A 26488-nucleotide genomic window follows, 5' to 3' on the forward strand; every position below is an offset into this window, starting at 1 on the left:
TATCAACCTTGTGTGTTGCTTTCCTTTTATCTTGTGCTTATACAATCACAATTAGATCTAACAAAGCTCCTAAACCATGCTTGTTTTGGATGACAAGCCATAATTATTTATCCCCTGCATCTTCATGTTCTTTCAGAGGTTAGTATTAGTTCTCACAAACAAATTCTGAAGGATTTCATTCTATCAGTATTTATTCTTAGCTTATTAAAACCAAAATTAATTTAGGATTTGTTCCTTTAATCTTAATCCTCTTCAATAGTGAAGATACTGAGTAAACAAAAGAATTTATGAAGACAATGCTCATATTTTAAATTCATTTTGTATAGGCAATTATATCTAATATTTTGTGCATGTGCATCTTATATAATATTTCTACGGAATAAAAGAGTACATCAGTGAGTTAGGCCATGAACTATATATCACACTTCCGCTAGATGTGTAAGTATATTGACCTTAACTGTAATATCGAGAGACTCTACATCCTCACAGAGAATACAAAACATGCCACACTATAGTCTAGTCAAAATTTGAAAGTAGGCCAGCATATCATTTTTCATAAAAAGAAAAATCTTTTTAACCTTATTTTTCTCGTATTCCTCTTCAGGCTTAGGCAACGAAAACGAAGCTTTGGAAATTGCTGACACTTTTTCTCAGTTTAGAGAGGGAAGGAAATTTGTTTATTTTTTGGTCTAAGAAGAAATTAAATATTTTAAAAGATTAACATAATTCTACGTGCTAACAGGATTCATATATTGAGGTATTAATTTTCAAATGGTAAATTTTTCCTTATGTAATGGAAAAATTAAACATATTATGGAATTTTGATGTTGGAGCCCAAGCATATTCCAACCAGAGATTTAATGAGCATATTTTAAGCACATGGAAACAGCAAATCACCACTTTTCACTATAAATGTTTGCTGGGAGAATTGTTCAAAAATGTTGCTATTGGAAAGAAATCATTGGAAATATAGAATTAGGACACAACAATATTCACTAAATGCAAAATGATTTCTTTTATGTTTGCTTGACCTAATAGGGATTTGAATGTTGGATTATATAGTACTTCATAACATGGTAATTTCAAAATGATACCCTAAACATTAAGGGATTTGAATGTTGGATTATATAGTACTTCATAACATGGTAATTGCAAAATGATACCTTAAACATTAAGGGATGCAAAATGATACCTTAAACATTAACTTGCAATATTTAATGTTGATAGTTGTTCATTCCAGGCTCAATAAATTTTATGCTTATAAATATTTGTTCTCCAAAGATTTAATAATGAATACAACTTCAAATCAAGATTCAGAATTCAATAATTGATTTGTGTGTTGTGGTCATTTTAATTATTAATTTTTTTTTAATAAATATGTGAAATTTTTATATAATTGTACTATTAAAACATAACTTTTAATCAAATTTTTATTGGCCAAAATATAATTCATTATTACCAGACAAAACGTAACGGGAAGCATAAATAACCAAAACGTCAAAAAGAGAAATTACGTGAAGAATCTAAATTCCAACCGTTATTGTAGTTCAGGGCATGAGGTCATATACTTGCAGAGTAAGAGTTCAGGGCATGAGGTCATATACTTGCAGAGTAAGAAAGGCAAACGGACAAGAAACAAACAAATTCATTTATACACATATATTATTTTCACGTCGATTAGGTAACAACGTATGAAATTAGAAGACATCCCAGCAGAAAAGTCGTAGTAATTAGGAAGGGCTTTCCATTAAAAACAAATTTGAAAGTATATCAGTCAGAATTTTGTTTGAAACAATTATCTCTTTCAGGGTTTCTTCAAAATCTTTCTCGTTATGTCACTTGGGTTGTCATTATGCTGGGAAAGAATGATGACCGGCCTCCTCCGATGATTCGATTTTACCAACCATACAATCAAACTCCAACCATTAGAAGCAAAAATATATGACAATATATTACGGCGGCGGCTGTGTATGCGTGCCTATAAGTATAATTGGGCAGGAACCACGGGAAGGAAAGAGTAATTATTCAGTCGGGAAGCAAAGAAGAATTTAAGAAACTAGTGATGGGACGCTCACCTTGCTGTGGTGATCATGAAGGACTGAAGAGAGGACTCTGGACTGGAGAGAAACTAGTGATGGGACGCTCACCATCTACTTCATATACAAATTCCAACAACGAAGGATCATATATTCTAGAAAATACCATTCAATATCACCAGAACGACACGCTCGGATCAGCGATAAGTACTTCAGAAACCGTGTCGCTGCTAGCAGTAAGCGTAGATGTACAGGAAGACGAAAATAACTACTGGGTTAACTTCTTAAATTCAATGGAGGACAGCACTCCAGATCATAATTTTATAAGGTTATCACTCCCTATTCAGTAACAACATTTGTTGTGGAAATATCTTTGCATGGCGCTTATATGTTCCAGACCATTGGACAGTCTGCATGTGGCCAGCTTTATCATTTCACATTGATTGAAGGCACATAAGAATTGTTATTGACAATTCGTGCATGCATTTGTGATATTTATTTGAAGGAGCAATTGGGACTGAAGATATGTAATCTTGGCGTAGTTCTGTTGCCACATATCCTAAAAACAAGCCACCGTTGAACTTTTCCATTCATGCTATCGATTTTTGTTTGGTTTATAACTTTATTCACAAGGTACCAGGAAAAGTTTGACAAAAAGGAAATAAAGGGTTGGCCACCTAATTTTGGATCTTACGTTTACATACGAAAATTTATTCCAAAACTGATAGTGAACTATATTCTCTTACATTATTGGACATTAAAGACTGAGAGCAAACTATATTCTCTTAGGAGTAATTGAAATGTATGGAAGCGAAACTTGTGCCAGACGATAGTGTCTTTTGGTTTAAATAGAATTGAAAATATATTATGATTGTGTCAGCGAAGGGTGCACCTAACCTACATTTCATATATTTTATATTTGAAGCGTTGTATTCATGTTATCTTCGGTGTTGTATTCCTGTCATCTCCAGTCGAAATAGATCATTTTGCTTTTTTTTTAAATGATCTTTCGACTGTAATTCTATTTTAAATGCGTTAAATTTTATTTTTATGTAGGTATCCTAGAATCAAAATGAAATGTTAAAATATAAACCGATTATATAATAGTGTTTAAATTTACTTGTCCCACGTGGCTAGAACTACAGCCATACAAGATAGATTTAAGGTTGATTGTTAATCGATCAACTTTTGCTTACAATATTTTCTTATTATCTAATTTTATATATATTATAAATAAAATAATTCGTTTATAATCTTTTAATTTCTATAATATATAATAATGGCACAATTTATAATTAATCATCAATGAGTTGTCCTTTTATTTTAGACATTTCTTTACTATTCATAAATATAATAAACAAGTTATTAATTTTTTATTTAATATTACAATTATTATTTTTTTATATAATATTAAAATTATTTTTATATTAAATTTTATTAGTTAATTTAAATATATTTCATCACATATACTAATATGATAAACAAATATCATAAACAAGTTATTAATTTTTTATTTAATATTACAATTATTATTTTTTTATATAATATTAAAATTATTTTTATATTAAATTTTATTAGTTAATTTAAATATATTTCATCACATATACTAATATGATAAACAAATATCGCAAGTAACACAATATCATAAATCGCGGATAAGTTAGCTTAACTTGGCATAATACTTTCTCCTTTTTCATAATATGAATTTTATTTAATAATAAATCTTAGTAAATAAATTAAAATATATCAAATTTTTTACATTAATTCATCTTGTGGACATACAAAATAATTATCAACTCAAGCAATATATAATTTATCAAATAAAATAATTTTATTTTCAATATTTATATAGATATGTTAGACCATGTGAAATTTATGTAGTATCAAAGACCTACCCCAAGACAAGACTAGAAAAATCTAATATCTTGCAAATACTTTTTACAAATTAATGAAAGACCCTTTTAACAAGAATTGTCACCATTACAATGACATTTGTTAAAAATAAGAGTATTTTTTCCTTTCCATCTAAGCTATTCATCTTTAAAACAAGTGGGATAGTTGCAAAGTAGCATAGTTCTTGTCTCATTGGTAGTAATTGACATGCTAGCAGTGCGAGGCCCACATTTTTCCCTATTCAAAACTTATATATAAAATGGTTTTTAAACTGTAATTTTTTTATAGAAAAGATTCAATTGCAGAAATAGTTGTGTGGAACAACCAATGTATGAAGTCGAGGATGTGCGCAAAATAAAAGTTCTCATGCACATTCATTATTCTGCAAATTAAAAATATAAATTTTCCATGCTTCTCATTATATGCCCAAATTCACATCCCTTAACACTTTTGTTAGCTCCAACTCTATAATGTAAAAATAATTTTTCTCATTCATTAACCAACATATTTAATTCCTGTTAGTGTGATGGAAAATTCTCTATTTCATTTCGCCCTACTTTTCTCCCTTCCCATCTTGGTAGTGGTACTGCAGGGCTCACATTTTGTCCTTACTCGAAAGATATATATAAAATGTTTTTTTCAAAGTGACCACGTTTAAAAAAATCTTATTATGGAAGTAGTTGTGCTAAAAAAATGTATGAAGTTGGCAATGCTTGTACAATAAACTATTGGCACAAATATCTTATTATGGAAGTAGTTGTGCCAAAAAAACAAATGTATGAAGTTGGCAATGCTTGTACAATAAATTATGGCCACAAATATCCCTCTTCTGTACATCATTTATTCCACACATAGATTCACTTCCTTTAAAGATTTTCTTAGCTATCCTTTACAATGTAAAAACATATTTTGTTATCCATCGACAAAAGTGTTTAATTCCCATTAGCATGATGATAAATTCCCCATTTCTTGTCATAATAATTTTCCGGCTCTCGCTTTTCATCAGATGTATTCCACTCTCGTTACGAGAAGTGAATGATTCTATTAAAGGACACAACTATGTCCATCTCACTCATTGCATTAAAAATCGTATCTTTCGAGAGATATGTTGGGCCTGCCATAAAAGGGTGGGGGTGTGGCTGGTGGCTACATTTTGTTATTATTTAAAATATAAGTTTTGAGGAAACAACATTGTTGGTTCATTTGTACTATTAAAACTATGAAGAAGCATATGGGAGTTCATTTAGAAAGACCTCTTTAAGATCTATCACATGAAAGTATTATTTGTCGACGCATTTCAAAGACACTAATATGGTTATCATCAAGACGATAAGATGGAGAGAATATTATCAAGCATGAGTATATAAAAAGAAACAAATATATAGAAAATCACTGTTATGAACAATATTAAAGTAAATCAAAATATTGTGAAGAAATAATAATAAAAAACTAATATAAACCATTATTATAACTGTTTATAATATTTTTAAAAATTAATTAAGGGGATAATTTATAAAAAAGGGGATAAGATAGTATGAGGGTATAATCATAGGGGGGAAATAATATTAAAGGTAAACACGATAAAAATAAGGAAAATAAATAAAGTATAAATTATAAGGAAAAAGATATGATAAGGATACAAAGTAAGGAGAAAGATAATAATAATGGAAAATAAGGAGATTAAGGAGAATTATTAAAACATAAAAAATATAAATAGATATTATATTAATACGTTAGGATAAATCTCATAGACAATGATATTTTTTTGTTTGTTTGTCTTTCTGTATGTGGGAAAAAAATAATAAATTATAATAAATCAATATATATAATACAATACAATACCAAAAAGTAAAGAAAAATAAAGGAGAATGATTAAGGTAAAGAATAACAATTTTAAGAAAAAGGAAGAAACCAAAGAAGAAGATAATGGGGATCCAGTTTCTACTCATTTGCCAACCGTCATCCTTATATAGATTCTTGACTGCTCGCTTTTCGATCTTGATTGCCTTCTTGAACTTTCTGTGATGAAAATGGGCATCCTAGAAAGGAGAGAAGCATCCTCAATAGAAATGTGATGTTTTTTTTTAAATGTTTAGCAAGAGATGAAGAGTTAGAGAAATTATGTCTAATGTTCACAACATGCTCCTAAATTATATGCTTAATAGATCGACTGATTTCAGCTATATAAGGCTTCGACTAGTTCACCACCTATTTCTATTTCAAATTTCTACGTCAAAATTTCTAATTGGTAATTCTATTTCCATCTTTCCATCACATTCCAATCTGTAAATTATAGACATGAAGTGAAAAGTTGTAAAATCCTCACCCAAAACCTCCATTAACTTTGACGAGTAACCTTTCACTGACCAAGATGTTGATGCTCATGAACCCCAAAGTGAATTTCATTTGTATGAGCTTCGAGCCTTGGCATATTAGTTTTTTCAATATTTGTGGCATATCTCATTAATATAGGAGTCTTAGTTGGCTTAATTTATGATACCCCAGACTCATCCATTTCCTGAATTTGCCACCTAGTGTTTTGAAAGATATTTTCTAAGAAAATAGGAAATAATGTGAAAGATTAGGTCTATGTCGTTCTTTATTAACCATGAACCTATTTTCCAAATTATATGCCTTATAATTGCTAATGATGTTAAACTTTTAAGTGAAAATTTCTTGAGGAAATTGTATCATGAATTAATATTGGAGGAAAAATATATAATTATTTCATCCCTTTTACGTCTAAATGCTTCATTACCAGAACATTATCCATCATTTTCTTCAAATATTTTATTAAAGACATCTAGACACATCATTTAAATGAATTTTTGTTGGGATAAGAACATGACCAAATAGTCGATGAAGTCATATTAGGGTCTGTATCTTCTATTTCACCTGTTAAAACATCCCTTATTATATTTAACTATATTGAATACATGTATGATGTTGTTAATGATCAATTGACAAATTACAAGGTCACCATGTCTTTGGGTACCAGTTTTTTCTAGTTTGTATTTTTTGTACAATAAAAAATACATGGTTTCAATGGCAATGATCTTTCAGCTATTCAATGGACCTCGATACTTTGAAATCATTTTTGGGAGTTTTCATTCTAATACTTTACTAACAAGTTTTTTTTAGTTTCTTTTAGTCTCGTGTATGATATATTGCCACCAAAAATCTTCCTAGAGATAATTAGAGAAGTTTATAGTTGAGTGTTGTAGTTAGAATGGGAGATTGGTATCTGTATAATGAATTTACTAAGATTACAATATATGGCAATGAATTATCACCCTATAAACTTGCAATTTTCCTTCCTATTAGAAAGTTTTATATAGAATTTATTAGGTAATGCCTTAACGTATATTATATTATTTTTTTGGCTACAAAAAACCTTGCTTGTTTTATTAGAAGTAGAGGTTAAGCCATGAATGGTAAATACTTGAGCAATTAGTGAGAAAGTTAAAACCATGCTCTAAGAAATGAAGTTTGCACAAGGAGATGTCTAGCACTATGACCCTTATGGGATTATTTCATGTAAAAGAGTTGAGCATAAGGAGGCTCATTATAAGAATGTTTTAAAGCATGAGGTAGAACATTATGCTAATAAAGAAATTTGTGACCAGGATCCTTCACAAGTTTTACAATAAGCTTTTAGAACACATTAAAGATCAAAGACAGATATGTTGGAAACTCCTCAACAAAGAGCGAAGGGATTAAAAGGTGAATCTTTAAACACTGAAAGATCATGTTCTATCAACGTGACTACTGAATTTAGAGTAAAAAATAGATAAAATAGAAGAGCAAGTAGTTTCAATCATGGAGGTCACATCAAGCAAACCTATTCTAAATCTAGAATTGTTATCTTCAATTTCTCTACGATCTGGAGTATCATGATATAATATGTATTCTTGTTCCAAGAAGGAAAGAATATTCTTTAAATTCATGGAACTCAAGAATAGAAATGATACATTAAGACATGAGGCTTGCAACTAGCTTTGGAATTAGGGCACAATATTACAAAAAAGATTGTTATCAACCCTAGATTATCAAATCAATTAGCTTGGAATGGTTGTCTTAGAGACAAAATCCTATATCATTAAGACTGTAGATGATTACAAAGCTTATAAGCTCACAATTGACCTAAAAAGAAACCATGTCATTGATCAGATGGATCTTTACAAATAAACAGTGGATATGTTGTGCAAAATTATATCAAGCTTAGCTGCAAATACTGCTAGACTTAAAAATTGTTGACCAAGGTAAATAATAATCTTAAAGAGGATATTATTTATATGAGAACTAAAGCAATGGACACCGATAATTTAGAGAATATTATTATCAATCCAGGAGTATATTTAAATGATTCAACCTCAACTCACCAGTTGATAAATTTTAAGGAAAAGGATATATAAGTGTTGAGGAAGAAGCTTAATATGCCAAGTTTGGAGGATGTCAAAAGTCCAGCGTTAGAAGCAATGGAAGAGGAGAAGGAGCATCGATTATTGCTAAATATTTAACTAAATAATTAGTTGGAAAGGATGTAAGTTAAAACTAAATTCTTGTTAAAGGAAAAAGTAAAACATCAATGTACAGTAACTACCTCAAAAAGAACACTAACAAAGGGAGATATTTTCGAAAAAATACCAGGAACATTGCCATCACCTAGTTTAAAGGATGAGGAGACTGTAGATTTTAAGAAGTAATTAAGACTAGCCAATGAGGAGTTGGAAAATAAATGTATACCGTTCCACTCAACTTAAGAAAAAAGATTCATTGCAAAGTCAGATTGACTAATATAATAAAAATTTGATTAGCACGTCACTAATAATGGAAAACAAAAGAATATTATGGACAAATATTGCTGATTATATTTCATATTTATGGGAATCATTTGTAGTAATGGACCATGAAAGAAATTGATTTAAAATTTCAAAAAAGTCAATTGAGTTGATCAAGAAAGAATTACGAATTAAACCATGAATTGCAAGTAGAGTAATTAAATTTCTCAATGTTAGAGGTGCGAAGAATCTCCAAGTATTAGGGGTTCATAATAAAAAAGGTTGAGTATTAGAAAGAGATCATGTTGTCATTAAAATAAATTTTATCCAGCAAGTGTAGGAGAAGCGCAGGTTGGTTCAAAAGGAAATTGATTCATTAATACTAGATTTAATCATTTAAGAAGAAAGTGCATGCCTTCCTATTAGGATTAAAATAGGAAATTAATAGTTTTGGATGCAAACAATGAAATGTTGTTTAGGCATGGAACAAATCATCGAACACTATGTGATATGTCTAGAGCATTGACGGTTCAACATATTATAGAAAAGCTAACCGATGATTTTTACATTCACTATGAGGTGAGATCACTTTTCCAATTAAGCAACTTGTCCAAAGTGTACTGATGTGGATTCCATTAATAAGAAACTAATATCTTATATCTATCCAACTTAGATAAACTGAAAGAGAATTCTTAATCTAATATCATGAATTATAATAACTACAACAGAATCTAGAAGAAGGGTGCAGGTGCAAGCTCAAAATAAGACCGCAAAAGAAGCTTCTATTTTAATGTATCAAATTCTATGTTTGTTAATTTTATAACAACATATTGTCGTGTGATTTTCTATAAAAACTAGAAAGCACTCGGAATCAAGAGTTTTCTTTGTTGAATCCCTGAATTGTCCTAATTTTGACACAATTTTCTCTTTTTTTTCACCTATTCCATACATGTTTTTTCTACATTTATAAGTTAATCTATGTCATCCTCAGCTACAACATAAGTTATCATTCATTCATAACTCGTAATCTATAATTTATTTGAGAAATTCATTAAAATATTTCTATGGCTGATGAAATGTGCATATTTCATACAAAATCTGAATTTTTGTAACTAAGTCCAAGGTTGAATAGGTTCCCGAGAGTTTGAATATGAACAAGATACATGGATGAGTGCCAGATGTGAAGTTCAAGGATATCCACCTATCACACTTGTCTAGAAGGTCACGGAATTCAAGAATCTAACTAGTCAAAGCAAAATTCAAACACGGTTATAGAAGTTTGTTCTCAAACAGAATTTCAAGAGAGACAGTTTCATCATCAAGTGAGCATGGAATCAAGTGAGTGAGATTTGGGATTTAAATTTGATGATGTGTTAATCAAAAATCCTCATGATTTTCTCTTATCGTAGAAAATCATGAGAAATGTATTGCTGGTTTCAATTCGAAAACCTCAGTTATTAATTGAATAACTTGCTTCTTGGAATTAATGTCTTAGAAGCTACTAGTTCAAAATAATATAAATTTCTTTGATATGGAAGAAAAGATATCAAATTTTTTAAGTCGGTAATTATTGTTACTCTCTCGATACTTTGTTTTCAATGAATGCAATAATTGTTCCTCATATAATTGAGAATCTGCTGGTGATTTAATTCAGTGATTTAAGTTCTCGTTCACTCACGCTCAACAGGAGGCCTCCCTATGGAGATGTGAGATAACGTCATTGTGTTTCAATTTCATTTGTTCTAGTATTTGCTTCAATTCTATCATTATGCTTAATGCTATGTTTTCCAATCATATTTTACTCATTTAATTTTTGTTTCTCATAGGTTGATAACTCAATAATAAAACCAGAACACCAAAACATTTATTTCATTAGCTTCTTATTTAAATTTCTTGCATAGTCTTGGATTTGTTGTTAATGATTGGATTAGTTATAATTATGAAAACACACACTAGTAATCTGTAAAGACTTTCAATCACTGGTTTCCAAGTTTCAGTTCTACTTTGAATAGTTAGATTTCCTTATGTGCTTTTAGAATATAATTGATTTCAAAAGTCCTTAGAATAAACTCATTTCAAGTCAAATAGAATAGATAGTTTAGATTTACTTTTCAAGTTAATAGATTAATAATTTACTCTTTCTTAAGTAGAATATAATTCCAATTTTAGTCCAATATATTAATATTTCAATTTTTCTCAAGTAGAATAAACTTTCAATTTCAATGCTTAGAATAGTATGTTTTAATTTCTTGCACTCTAGTATAGTTTTTATTTTGTAGCTAATCTTATTTTAAAAAGGTATTATATAAATAATACATGTTTATACTTGGCGAATAATTGATTCATGGCTAGATTACGATTTAAATTTCATAATCAATCTCCTAGCATATAGAGTGCACATACACTTCAAAAGTTCAAAAAACCTGGTCGATAATTTAATGAATAAATTTAATCAACAATTAGATTATCCAACATTCATGGCACGATCGTCAGGGAAGTCTATATAATACTATTTTTTATTAGATTTGGATATCATAATAGATGCATTTATTTTCTAGATGCATAGTTAAAAGTCATACTAAAATAATTTAGGATGAGTGTATAGAGAACAAGATTTGTAAGTAGAGGTAGAGAACATAGCTCAATACCAACATCATAAGAAACCCCTACTATACCATGTAATACCATACCATCCACTGATGCTCGTATTCCATCCATAGCAGCTAGACATAGACTCCATGAAGTTCATAAATATGAAATTCAACCTAGGGATTCAACAACCTTATCTACAGAAGTTGTCATTGAGGAACCTACATCTCCAACTGAAGAAGTCATATTTCTTTCTTCAACAGGTGAACAACTCTTAGGATAAGAGTTACACGTACCTAGTGAGGAAGAAGAAGAAGAGGAAACAAAATTAAATTATCCATTACTATAAGAAACAAAAGAGGATAAATTTGTTGAAGATAATCCTATTATAGAACATTGTAGAAGTTCTAAAGAATCCACAATGGAAGATGAAGAAGTGGTTCATAATGGGAAAGGACTATGATTTGGTGGAGGTTGAGAACCATGAATGGTTGAAAATAGGTCCCTGGATGTCCGAAGAGGACCAAAATCTCATCGAACATATTCAACGCCATGACCTTGGTAATTGGCGTAACCTTTCAAAACTTCTAGGTATTCTGTTGTTTTCTACTATATTATTATTTATATGTAACTTTAACATGCATGCCATGGTTTAGTTGAGATTTTATAGAATTTGTTTAATCCATAAAATGACATGATAAGGTAGAATTTTGACTCATAAGGAATCTCTTATTTGTTTTTTGAAAATGGGAAATTGAATTAATATAAAATTGAGAAGAGTCTTTTGGGTTTAAAGAGATTGTAATTTATGAAATTAATTTTTGGTTCATTAAGCTTGCTTCATATCTTTCAGAACCAGATAAATTAGGGATTCGTTTTAGGGTTGAGGGATGATGATACAGAGTATAATACGTATTTAAAAGGGTCTTTACAATTTTCTGACGTGGACCTTGAGAGATATTAATCTCACTATGAGTTAGGTGTCATCCCATTTGATTTTGTTTTTTGCTAGGTGCCATAGAGAGATTAGTTTTAGTTCGGTTCTACTCCATAGGTGTCTACAGTTCTACTTCAGTCATTTATTATTGATGTTTACAATGTAATACATTTAGCCATTTAAGGTATTGAAAAGAGCAATCTCTTCTCCTATCACATAAGACCCCAGAGAGAGAAACAAAGACCAGATTCAAGAAGCCAAAGAGAATGAATTTGGTCATTAGGAAAAAAGGACGACGAAACTCGCAAGTTTTGAAGTTGGTTTGAAGTTGTTCATTAATTTTTATTTTTTTAGATCCAACACATCCATGCTCCTCACCAAGTGCGTTGAACCTCATAAACTTAACAAATTGGTGTTTCTTATAATGCAACGCTGTCCATCATCATCGTGAATTGCATTGCTCGAGATAGAAAAATTCTCGTCAAAGTCAAGGTAGAAGGCTCCACATTTTGGTTTTCATCCACGTAATCCTTGTACGCTCCTCGAATTTTTTAATTCATTCATGTGAGAGTTTTTTAAATTCTTTTTCGACTTATAAAAAGAGGGAGTATTGAATTTGTGATTTAAAAAACACTCATATTGTATTCAAAGGCTTTATTGTATTTGAACTTTTTAAAAAAGGGGTATGGTTTTTTTTTTAAGTGTCTTTTAAATTGTAAAGGGAGATTTTTTTAAGGGATTTTAAGGAGTTATAAAAAAAATAATAAAAAGAGCATATTTTATTAAATCAAAGATTTTTTTTATATATAAAGGAGACACTTTTTTATATCCAAAAGGGAATCTTTTGAGGTTTTTTAATACTGAGAAAGAGACTTAAAAAAAAGAGAGTTGAACATTCGTATTTTAATAAATGGCTTTCTCAGATGCTTTTCCACAGATCTGGACTCTACTTAGAAAAAATTATGAGTTTTGGTCTTTTTGAATGAACACATTTCTACAAGTCCAACAGTGTTTGTATACACTTCAGACTGCCTATGTAGAGCTGACCCAAGAAGCATAGGTGGTCATGACCAATAATCACAGGAATGAAGTTATTGAACTAAGAAATATATAGCACACAGCCAAATGTTGGATTCAAAGCTCAGTTCACAACTCCATTTTCCACAGAATAACTGGTGCATCCACAACACATGAAGCTTGAGAAATCTTGAATGTTGTTTATCAAGACAATGTTACAGTGAAGACCTTCAAATTTCAATCATTGATATCATAGATCGAAACCCTAAAGATGACTGGACTAGAGTTGTGGGAATAGTCAATCAGATCAAATTCATTGGTGAAATTATTTCAGATCAAAAAATTGTTTAAAAAGTCCTTCGAATTTCACCCAAGAAATAATATATGATTGTAATAGACATTTTGGAATCCAAATATTTTACTGCTTTCTTAGTAGAACAATTGACTGGATCACTTCACACGACACAAGACTCAACTTGGAAGTAGATGATATGGAATAAGGTTTCAAAGTAGAAGTCTCTTTTGGTAGAGGGATACGCAGATGATATAGAGGCAGGAACAAGCAAGGCAGAGGTCGAAGTAGAGGCAGATTAGAATATTATCAGGTAGTAGAGCAGTGGAGACCTCCACAAAACCAAACTTAGAGAAGAAGAACATGGAGAAAATCTAATGTCCAGTGTTATTACTACAAGGAATTCTAGCATTATGAGCATGAATGCAGAAAGAAACAATTAGATCAACAAGGAGGCAATTTCCATCTCTCCAAAAATGAAGGAGAATCCTTTGAAACAATGTTTAATTCTTCCCATATTTCTAAAGACAATCACAACAATGATCATGGTTGTTTGATAGTCGCTGCAACAATCATATGATAGGTAACAAAAAATTTCCTTCTTAACTTGATTCTTCCATATCATCATAATTACTCTTGGCGATCATTCTTTCATTAAAGCTGAAGGAACAGGTATTGTCCCTATTCTTACTAAACATAATCTGTAGAAATACATACATGATGTTTATTATGTTCCACATCTAAAGCAGAACCTTATTAGTGTAGGACAACTGATGGAACATGGTTATGATGTAATATTTCAAGGGAACACATGGTATATCTATGACAAACCTCCCAATAGAAGATTGATAGAAAATGTTGAAAAAACCAAGAATAAGATATTTCCATTGACTCTTATAAGTCAAAATATCTCAGAGTCTTTTGTCCACAATGTGTGAAGAATATATCAGTCTCATCTATGGAATTCTAGGTATGGCCATATCCCATTCATGACTCTAAGTCATCTTCAGAAACAATCAATTGTCATTGGTATCCCTGTTATGAATGAAATATATTGTACTTATAAAATTTGTGATATGTCCAAGCATAAAAGAGATAGATTTCCCACATTTTCCTCTAGAGAAAAAGAGCCTTTAGATCTTGTTCATACATATTTATGTGGTGCAATGTAGACATATTCCATTGGTGGTATTATTTACTTTTTCACACTCATTGATGATTATAGTAGGAAGACATGGGTGTATTTTCTCAAAAATAAATCATATACATTCTCAAGCTTCAAATGATTGAAAGAAGAAGAAGAAAAGTAGAGTCAAAAGCCTTTGAAAATACTCAGATTTGACAAGAGGAAGAGATTATAACTCCAGTTACTTTGCATATTTTTGTCAACAACAAGGAATCATAATGAAAGAAAACAACAAGGTATACTCCACAACCAAATGAGGTAGCAAAAAGGAAAAATCAGTCGATTATGAATATGGGCAGATGTATGCTTCGTGAGAAGAAGTTTTCAAATAATTATTGGGCTGAAGTAGTTTTGACAACAGTGTATGTACTCAATAGATCTCCAACAAAAAGTCTCCAATATATAGTACCTCAAGAAGCATGGAATGGTAACTGGATTATAAATTATGTAGACCTTTGAGTGCTCACTATAGCTTACAAAATTAAATCTTTTACTTCTATCATAAAGCTTCTTTCTTAGCTCCTGAGGATCAATAGCATTTTCACATGTTCCTCGGGAGCTAAGAAAGAAGCTTTATGATAGAAGCAAAAGAGTTATTTTTGTAAGCTATAGTGAGCACTCAAAGGTCTACATAATTTATAATCCAGTTACCAAGAAGTTTTTTTAAGAAGAGATATCATTTTTTTTGACAATAAATCTTGGTCTCATAATGTTGATGAATATTCAAATCAACCTTTTTATCCACCACATCCACCAAGATTGTAGGTTCAAGAAGAACCATACCCTTCTGAAAATGGTACATATTCAAGAAGTCAATCCACCAGTGATTCAACATCTATAGAAGACAATCAGAAAACATGAAGCATCAGAGAAATATATGAGCAGGAACATGTGTTTGACTAGAAGCATATGTTTACATTTCTTTCATCTCAAACAACTCATTTTGAAGAATAAGTTAAAAAAAAGCATTGACCAGATACAATGAACCCATAGATTGTTTCCATAGAGAAGAATAAGACTTGGGAATGAGCTGCCCTCCCAAGAGACAAAACCAAAAGTGGTGTAAAATGGGTATATAAGACCAAGCTAAATGAAAAATGAGAGATTGAGAAACATAAGGCAAGGCTGGTTTCCAAAGGATTCTCACAACAATTTGGTGTCGATTATCGTGAAACCTTTTCTCCAATAGCAATGTTAGACATTTTCAGAACCATTTTGTCGACAACAGCTCAACACAAATGTAACATCTATCAACTTGATGTAAAATCTGCCTTCCTCAATGGTATATTGTAGGAAGAAGTTTATGTGGAGCATCCTTCTGGTTTTGAATTTCTAGAACAGGAGCATAATGTATATATATTGAATAAATCTTTGTATGGTTTGATACAATATCCAAGAGCTTGGGATAGTCGTATCAACACCTATCTCATTGAAAGTGGTTTTTGCAGAAGAAACCAGGAGCCAACCTTGTATATCAAAACACATGAAGGTAAAATTCTTATTGTATGCCTTTATGTAGATGATCTTATTTATATAGGAAATATGATTTTTAAGATTTAAAAGAAGCAATGCAAACAAATTTTGATATTCCAGATGCAGGAGTCATAAAATACTTCTTAGGCATTGAAATTCACTAATATGCTAATGTTGGTCAATAAAAACATGTCATTGATATCATCCAAAAGTTCAGAATGAAAAATTGCAAACCTGTAGATACACCAACTACTTAAGGCAAAAAATTGAGTAAAGAATATGTAGCACCACTAGTTGATTCCTCACTATATAAAATTCTAGTTGGTAGGTTGTTATATCTCACTTCAACTAGACCTGATGTACCAACCCTAGTTAAATATCAATGTAAAAATATATAAGAACAAGGTGATGGGACACATATTCAAAGTTGAATGTTGGAAAGACATTCTAGTGGGTTTTCATTTGGTTTATTGTGGCTAAATAAATTTTCAAAGGAAATGGTAAAGGCTTTGGAAAGGAGAAATGGCATTTTGGCACATTTATTCATGAAAATAACGGAAATTAGGAGAAAAGGAAGGTGAAAGGTCACAAGTTGCATGTGAGGAGGAAATTGAACGAAAATAATGGAAAATTAATAAAATAGAAGCCTCATTGATGAAAAGGATTTTGAGGATCAGTTGAAAATCTTTTGCTCAGGTTTTTCTTTGGAGTAAGAAACACAAAGAAGAGAAGAAGAAGGAAGGAGCAAGTAATCAAGAGTAGGATCAAGCAGCTACAACATGATTCTTTGCAGGTATCGATTTACATGTGTGATTTCCTTGCTATAATCGACATGCATGGTATTGCATCTGGTTCTTTTTCTCTTATGGCATGGGTTTTGGCAAGCGTAACAATGTTTTCAGCCTAGCCTTACCATTTCTAGATAGCCATGGTGTGATGGCGTTATCAAGTTTTGGTTTAGTTGAATTGCCAGATTGATTTGAAGCTGAGTGAGGTGGATCTCTGAATGATAAAGCACATTACCTAGTGGTCCTTGAATCAGACTATGGATCATGGTAAAGCCATTGTCATAGTGACCTTTGAGCGAGACTGTGGGTAGCGGTAAAGCCAGGATTGTGTTGCCTTGGTGGGCATAGGAATCCTTTCTGGTTGATCATATATTGATCGATGACCTAAATGCTAACTTGAATTTCAATGTGTTTGAAAGAGTGTTGAACCTGAACAACCAGATAGATCTTGTCTTCTTACTTCTAGTGCCATGAACGGTTCGAAAAACCGATACCATATGAGGGAGTTATCGCAATTTCAAAAGTCCAGTAAACTGCAATTTTTGGACATTCGGCCAAGATTAATTTGGTTTTTGAAAATATTAAAAAGATTAATTTTCCCTGGAATATTCCATTTTGGGGTAAGCGCTAAACCTTTCTTTAAACGTAATTCTTTAAGTTGCGTATTGAGCACGTGGGTAGTATTCGAAAAGTGGAAAACGGTATCTCATGCGGGCAGAAAAGTTGTAAATGGTATTATACGATTTCACACGATTAACCTTAGCGCTTGACACGTAGCACGAGAAAACTAATTTTCTCGCATGATCTTGACCTGATATCAGTTGTGCAAGAATCTCCGCGAGATTGCATGACAATCATTTGATTGGATGGGTCACATCGACGATGGAGATCATTTACGTTAGTTGGTGAGTGGACGAAATGATATCCATTGGATCGAGAGGGATAGATCGACGGTGGAGATTCCTCTATTTGAAATGCTTGTGGTGAGGATTACCCCTAATCGTTGGGGTTATATCACCTCATATAAATGCCCAAATAGATATTATAATGGCTCACCTCTGACGGTCAACTTGGCAGAGTGGCTTGAAAGGCAGTTATGCTAAATTTAACTGGAGTTAGGTGCAGTTCACCAAATTTGGTGTAGTATCCCTAGGGGATATTGATTAAATGCACTCCAAGAGTAGTTTTTGAGTAGAGAGAGAGAGAGAGTGAAACAAGAGGATAGCTAGGCTGATTAGAGACATCTGAAGCCAACGGAATAGTCCAGAGAAGATGAGGAAGTCATATTCATAGACATTTTCATCTAGGAAGATTTTAGAGCTTAGGGCCACCGGGCATTGGAGGCAGCTGTAGGAGCTACCAGTACTCGTTCTTAGTGAACCAACAGTCTTTCCTGACTCTAATGAGCCTTCTGAATACATTGTAGGGATTTACAAAAGCATTTGAAGAATTCTAAAGCCTAAGATGCTATAGGGAAGTTTAAGGCAACCTAGTGCCAACCATAGAGTAAGGCCTAGTTTGGGGATGCAATGCTCATTTTGAGCAAATGATCAGTCTATTTTCTGTTTCTGATATGTACTGGAGATAGTAGATGAATTTTCAGTGACAGTTAAATAATTTTTAAGGAGTTAATGTCATCACGAAGCTCAAGGTAGCTCAGAGAACTAATTGAAGGAATCAAGTCTAAGGGAGCTTAGATGTATTTGCAGAGTGGTGACAACCATGACAGGGATATAGATGGTATTCTAAGCCCATTGGTTCATTTCAGTAACCTTTGGATTTAAGTGTGGAACTTGTAAAACAAAATTTACCATAATCCCAAAGAGCCAAGTCAAGATGACAAAAGCTCAAGGAGATGTAGCCCACGATATTCGGGTGAACTCCTAGATTAAATTTGTTGTTATGTGTTGATGTTTATTTGCTACATTATATGGTTGTTATATGTGTTTAATATCAGCATAAAAAAATAGACTTAAAACACTTAAACAGTTAAAAGAAAAAATACACCTGTTTCAAGTATTTAATTCCGCAAATGTCATATATAAGCTAGATCATATATTTGTTTAACTAAGTGGGAGGTTCTTGTAAGCATCAAAAGCTATCAAACCCCCATTTCATATCAGGTGGTATCAGAGCAGGTTTCTTGATTGATAGAGAAATAGGTTGCTTGAGTGACAGACCAATAGGTTACCTGTTTGACTTGAAAGGTGTTTAAACAATATAAATAATTTGACTGTTTGATTGTTTATAAACTGGTTGTTGCTTGAGTTTGTGAAGGTGAAGGGAAAGCTACTAATAGCTAACTCTAGGAGAGGACAAGAAGGAAGAAAAGTTGAAGGAGTTCTCCTTACCCAAAGGACCTAAAGGCAACCCTTGAAGCACAACAGGGTTTGCTTGCAAAAGGCTTCCTGAATAAGAGTTTGACTCTACAACCATTAGTTCTTTGAACGCTTTGTGAATTTTGTTGAAGTTCTTTTGTTCATTTTTATAATGAGAACTTCTACAAGTCAGGTTTCAAAATCATCCTCCTTCACAAGATTCTTTGATGAAGATATGAATCAAGACTTGTTCATCATGATGGATATGGTGAAACAAATGTATGAAGACAAAAGGAAGAGCACCAAACTTCGAGAGAAGTTGAATTCCATGAAGGAAGAGAAGCAGTTGCTTTTTGACAAGTTGCAGGAAATGGAGAGACAACTTCATATTGCAAATATGAACCTAGAAATGATGCATGAGTTGGAGACACAACTCCCTGTTGCCAAAGAAGCCATAGTCAAGAATCAGTTTGAAGAAGAGGTAAATAATTATTGTTTGTCTTCAATTCCCTCTAAGAATTTTATGTTGGTTCTTTCAAAAAATATACAAGAGGTAAGGGGTCCAAGTTGATGTCAAAAATGGGCAATGAAGGAAGAGGATTGGGCAAACATGTAGGGCATAGTTGAGCCAATAATGGTTGAGGAAAGGCCTAAGTATTTGGGTCTTGGCTATAGACAATCTTATGGAGAAAGCTCTAAAGCAGCCATGAAGGCAATTGAAATAGTTCCTAGAAGGAGTTTCATTTTATGTTCTCTACCTCAAATTTGTAAATAGCGTATTCATGGGGAATGCAATTGTTTGAAACATACTTTGCAAGAAGAAGGTGTTCATAAGCATGCACTTGAACAAGAGAGCTGTGAAAGCTCTAAAATCATCGAAGAGATTGATGGTGTTCCTAAGGGGGGCACTTCTTCATTCAACTCACCTTCTCATTAAGGCAACAAAGGTGAAAGAGAAAGGTATAAATCTGATTTCAATCACATTTCTTTTGATAATGTTAAGCATGGTAAATTTCCACATAAGCATTGGAAAAAAATTGCATGTTCCTTTTGTGGTTTGGTTAACCATAGTGTTTCTAGATCTTGGAATAAAATGGCCACGTACAAGAAACTTTAGAAGAAAAGGAGGCAAGAAGTCGAAGGTCCATTGGACAAGGCAAATTATGTTGTAGAGAGGATGAACACGTATTGCACTTATTTCCATAAGCAAGGACATATTGCTAAATAGTGTTGGATTTTTAATCCAACAATGCTTCCACGAAATTTGAAGAAGGTGCAAAAAGAAAATAGCAATAATGGAAAGGAAGTCTCCATAATTGATGTGTTTCCAGATGATTCACATGTTGATATCAATATGCAGCTAAATGAAGTACCTTCAATGTGGATTGCTAAGAAATGGTTAGAGTTCTTATCTAATTAAAATTTCATGTCTTTTGATTTTATACATTTCTTTGCTAATGGAATGAATGTTGGAGGGCTTTACCAAAAAGATGAATGAAAAAGTTGAGTATGAGACTCAATTTATTGAAGAAAAATTATGTTCATTTCATGTTGGCAAGTACATTTAAATATTATTGAGGATCTTGTACTTATGATTGTGCTTGAGAGAAAGTTGAAGAATGGAATACATTCATGGGAATGGTATGTATGAAAAAAGGAATGTTGATAACTTCATTGTATTTGAACATGTATGTGTAATTGACTTGATCGTCAATTGCTTTGTTTAAACGTGCATGCAATGTCATATTGATTTGGAAATGTTGATTTTGTCTCCAAGATTGAAAAAGGCACATAATGATGAAGTGTTTCACAAGAGGTGGAATTATTTCTACTTTGAAAAAGAATCGTCAAGTTTTTTTTTGTATGTGCTTGACTTGGAGAGTCAGTTGTTTGAAAAAGGTATTGTTTTGCTGGCTTGTGATTTAGTCGAACATTTGTACACAAGATGTAAGAGACATGATGATGATTCACATGATGTGAACTTATGTTGTGAAGTTGTTTCTTGCATTATGTTGTTTTTGACAAGATGTCAGAAGAAGATTTATAGCAACAAAAGTCGCCATAGAAGTGGCTTGGTTTGACTTCTTGACATAGTAAAACATACTTTCATTGGTACATATGAAAATTTCAGTTAAGTATGCACATATTTATGATGTAATATCATGTTTGTTTGAGCCACCTTGGGTCAATGATCAACGAATTGATGTTCAACTACCTTTTGTAAACTTCTCAATAGAAATTCTGAATGAGTTCAAGGAAGACAGTTCTTAACAGGAGGACAAGTGCATCTAGGAAGGGAAGTGTCGAATACCTTCAAGTTTTGGTTCAAAGGCACTAGCCATGCAAGGAAAATGTATGGAGACTGAAAATAAGAGGGTGTTGTACTCTCATTACTGTACATATCACTATATCAATATTTTGGGGTCCAAAAGATTCCTAATGGGGAGGAGTGATCAGATATTGATCCATGACCTAGATGATAGCTCAAATTTCAAAGTTTTCAAAAGAGTGTCCAACATAGCGGTGGGATAGATCTTGTCTTCCTGACTCCGGTGCCACAAATGGTTCAAAAAACTGATTCTGTATGAAAGAGTTATTGAAATTTGAAAAGTCCAATAAACTACATTTTTTAGACATTTGACGAAGATTAATTTGGTTTTTTAAAATATTAAAAAGATTAATTTTCCCTGGAATATTCCCTTTTGGGTTAAGTGCTAAACCTTTCCTTAAATGTCTTTCTTTAAGTTCCATATTGAGCACATGGGTAGTATTCAGAAAGTGCGAAACATTATCTCGTGTAGACAAAACGCTATAAATGGTATTCTATGATTTCATGCAATTAACCTTAGCGATCAACATGTAGCACAGGAAAACTACTTTTCTCGTGTGCTTTCCACCTAATATCGGTCATGCAAGAATCCGCACGAGATTCCGTGATCACCGTTCAATTGGATGGGTCACATAATTGGTGGAGATCATCCAAGTTAGTTGGTGAGCATACGATGTGATATCTGTTGGATTGAGCGAGATAGATCGACAGTGGAGATTCCGCTATTTGAAATGCTTCTGGTGAGGATTATGCCTAACCACTGGGATTATACCGCTTCATATGCACGCACAAATATTTATTATAATGGAACACCTCTGACGGTCAGCTTGGTGGAGCGGCTAAAAAGGCGATTATGTTAAATTTAATTAGAGTTAGGTGCAGTTCACCAAATTTGGTGGAGTATCCCTAGGGGATATTGATTAAATGCACTCTAGGAGCAATTTTCAACCAGAGAGAGAGTGAGTGAAACAAGAGGCTAGCTAGGCTAATTGGAGCCTTCTAAAGCCAATGGAATAGTCCTGAGAAGCTGAGGAAGTCATCTTCATATAGATTTTCATCCAGGAAGATTTTGGAGCTCAGGGCCACCAAGCGTTGGAGGAAGTTCTAGGAGCTACAAGTACTCGTTCTCAGTGAACCAACAACCATTCTTAACTGTAATGAGCCTTATGAATCCATTGCAGGGATTTGAAAAATCATTTGAAGAATTCTAAAGGCCGAGATTCTACAGGGAAGTTTAAGGCAACCTAGTTCCAACCATGGAGGAAAGCCTAGTTTGTGGATGCACTACACATTTTGAGAAAATGATCAGTCTATTTTTGGTGTCTGATATGTGATGGAGATGGAAGATGAAGATTCAGTGAGAGTTAAAAAATTCTGAAGGAGTTAGTTCTATCAAGAATCTCAGGGTAGAAAAAGTCACTAATTGAAGGTATCAAGTCTAAGGGAGCTTAGATTTGTTTGCAGATTGATGATAGCCTTGACAGGGATATAGATGGTATTCTAAGCTCAATAGTTCAGTTCAATAACCTTTGGAGTTAAGTGTGGAACTTGCAAGAGAAACTTTACCATAATCTCAAAGATCCAAGTCAAGATGACAAAAGCCCAAGGAGATGTAGCCCACAATATTCAGGTGAACTCCTAGATTAAATTTGTTGTTATGTGTTGATGTTTATTTGTTGCATTATATGGCTGTTATATGTGTTTAATATCAGCAGAAATAAATGGACTTAAAGCACTTAAACAAGTAAAAGAAAAAATACACTAGTTTCAAGTATTTAGTTCCGCAAATGTCATATATAAGCTAGATCATTTATTTGTTTAATTGAGTGGGAGTTTCTTGTAAGCATAAAAAGTTATCAAACCCCCATTTCAGATCACTAGTGAAAGGCAGGATAAAAGGTAAATCCAAGAGGTGGGTTGCTCTATGTTTGGCCTAGTAATATCAGGTTTGGGCTATGTGGTAAGTCCTAGAGTGTGAGTCTCACATTAGGGCGCATTGATCAAGGTTTGGATTGTGGTAAATCTTGAGAGACTAGGAGATAGGAAAATTCCTCACATTGTAGATGGAGAAATCTAGTCACATCCATACTTGTTTTGGCATTGTGATCGGGTGGGGATTATGGTAAATATTTTTATTACATGTTTATTGTGTTGGCCTAGTGATCCATGATGGATTACTATAAATCCTGGTTTCTATTTATGAGGGTGATGTGGCTTAGCCTAGGGATTCCCTAGTTGGTCCTTTTAGTTTGAGTCCCACATTAAAGCCTAGGATATGGCATGGGGGTGTGTGGTTGAAGAGATATTTCTCTTAGCCATTATATGGTCAGGTGGAATCTGGTAGACCCATCTTAGGTTTAGATTTTGCATCGTTAATGAGCGGTTATTTCTCCTTGTATTTCTACGAGTATTATACTAATTTATATTTGGTTCATATGGTTGTGATTTCATTAGAAATTATGCTGCTATGATGCTGGTTATACATGTGTTTTATGAGAGTGGCTATGGATGGATCTCATCATGTTTTTACTCATAAATGAATTGATAATTGTTGGGCGTGGGATCCCCCAAGGGCAATTTTGGGGCTTAAAGCCCATATTTTGGTCCAATTTTTGTAATCCAAATGTAAAGACTCCACATTTTGTGGTCGTGGAGCACGTAGATGTTAAAGAGTCATAACGTTGTCTACCCTTATTTTGATAATGTAATGTCAGTTGTAAAATATCTACCCATGGTCTGTGGACCATGGGATTGTATAAATAGAGCGAAGCTCTAAGTAGTTAAAAGACACGAAGAAATCAATGATCAAAGATATATCAGAGATAGCTCTGAAGTAGAAGTCTAAGTTTTGGGTTGTAGCATAGGTAGGGGCTCTGCAGCTGATTGCATAGAGGACTAGAAGTCAGCAATTGAGTGCGCAGACCCCTGCAACTGAGTGCGTAGGGTGAGTCGAGTCTGTGATCATCTAGAATTATAAATAAAGAGAAGTATTCTATAATTTCTACGTATTTATTTCCTATTTATGCATCTGTTATATTGGGTATGAATTTCACTTCTAATGCTTATATGATGCATGAATGTGTATAACCGTATTGGTTAAGTGAACGCAAGTAAGAACATCTGTTTACGCAAAGCTAACTAATATCTCTTAATAAGATAAGTAAGATACTTAGCTTAGTTCGGAGATATCGTGATTCACTTCCCTAGAAGCGCGAAAGCATATCAGCCCCTGGTTGGGGGTGAACGGAAGCCAATCGTAACATTTCACGAAGGTACTGAAGGGTAGAGTAGATAGATAAGCAACCTCAGCAAAGGCAAGTATAGTTGGAACAAACCGACATCACAACCATCTCAAGGGTGTAGAAACTTGGTTCCAGCATGCCCCCATACTGCTTCAGGTGAGACTTTAGTCCGCGCTCCACGGGATGATCCCGAAAGGGCCAGTAGTGTAGGTATTTGTTTGGCTAACTAACGTTGAACCTGGGTCAAGCCCCCACAATACAACAAATGGTTCCAGTGTTGGGACCAGAATCTTCATAGAGATTTGTGATGTCATATCACTAGAATCCAACTAAGAAAGAAATTGAAGGCTGGTTGGACAAAAGGATTCACGAATTCATGGCACAAGAGAACAGAAACCCATGACTATCAAAAGACTAGTGGTGTGACCAATACCTATATACGAAGATCCACGAAATATTTTTCGCCTCCTTCCCTACTAAGTTATACGATTGGATTGCAAAGCTACCAGATAACCAAGTAAGGTGGAAACTTGACGGTCCTATTGCGTGGACCCCATAGCTAGTGCAAATGTTGGAAGCATCAAAGGATAATATCGTGCATGCCATCGATCATTAGCCTGATCGCATCATAGGAGGATTTGTTACTGAGTTCACGGTTGACACCTCAATCAACTATAGCGAGGCAAAGCACCACTTTTTCAAAGGATGTGAGGTAAGTACGTAAAATATCTGAATACCTGGATTAAAATGTTGTTGTGCAAAAAATGGGTTATGCAATTACCATGATGTTTGGGACTACACAAAGCAAAAAAGGTTATAGAAACGAAGGAAATAATGGTTTGGAGTATAGCCCCTTGATTTCACCATTGCGAGGGGATGAAAAAGGGATAACGAAGGTCTCTCCATGAAGTGCTATTCAGTTGATAATACAAGGATTTCTTTGAATACCACCTCTTCCCACACCACCTCCATCTTCACTACCATCACCTCCAACTTTACCCATATGACCTCCACCACCACCGTGATTCAATATGGAAAACAAAGTGAAGTTGCCTTTGTTGAAAGGCTTGGGAAATGAGGACTTGGACCAATTCTGGTTCTTTGTGAGGGCTGTATGGGAAGCTTAAGGTGTTGCAGATGATAACATAAAGAAGGTAACGTTAGTTAGTGATTTGCAAGATCGATCGCTTACATGGTATATTAAGTACTCAAGTGGTAACCCGAATGCTAGAGTAGCAGACATCCAAGCAACACTGAATAGGGAATTTAGTAGGCCTAAATATGAAGCGCAATCGATTGTGGGATTCAAAGAGATCACAATGCTACTAGGCGAGATGCCTTGGGAACTAGATCAGAGGCTGAAATGTACGATTTGCGAATCGAACATGAATTTGACAGATGGACAACATCGCGAGTGGTTTTGATCCAGGTGGATGTTGGTGGCCGCCCACCTATCCCATTTGGACCCCCACAACTGTCTCTTTCAGTTTTTCTGTTTCCTTAATTATAGCACAGTTTACTATTTTTAGTAGTTTTTCGGGTCCTAAACTTCCGGAGCTGTTTTGAGGCCCTAAATGACATTTTTTTGGAAATCCACTGTAGCGATT

Source organism: Pinus tabuliformis, chromosome J (genome assembly GCF_031772625.1).
Source record: "Pinus tabuliformis cultivar Carrire ecotype Pingquan chromosome J, CPIR1, whole genome shotgun sequence".
NCBI lineage: Eukaryota > Viridiplantae > Streptophyta > Pinopsida > Pinales > Pinaceae > Pinus > Pinus tabuliformis.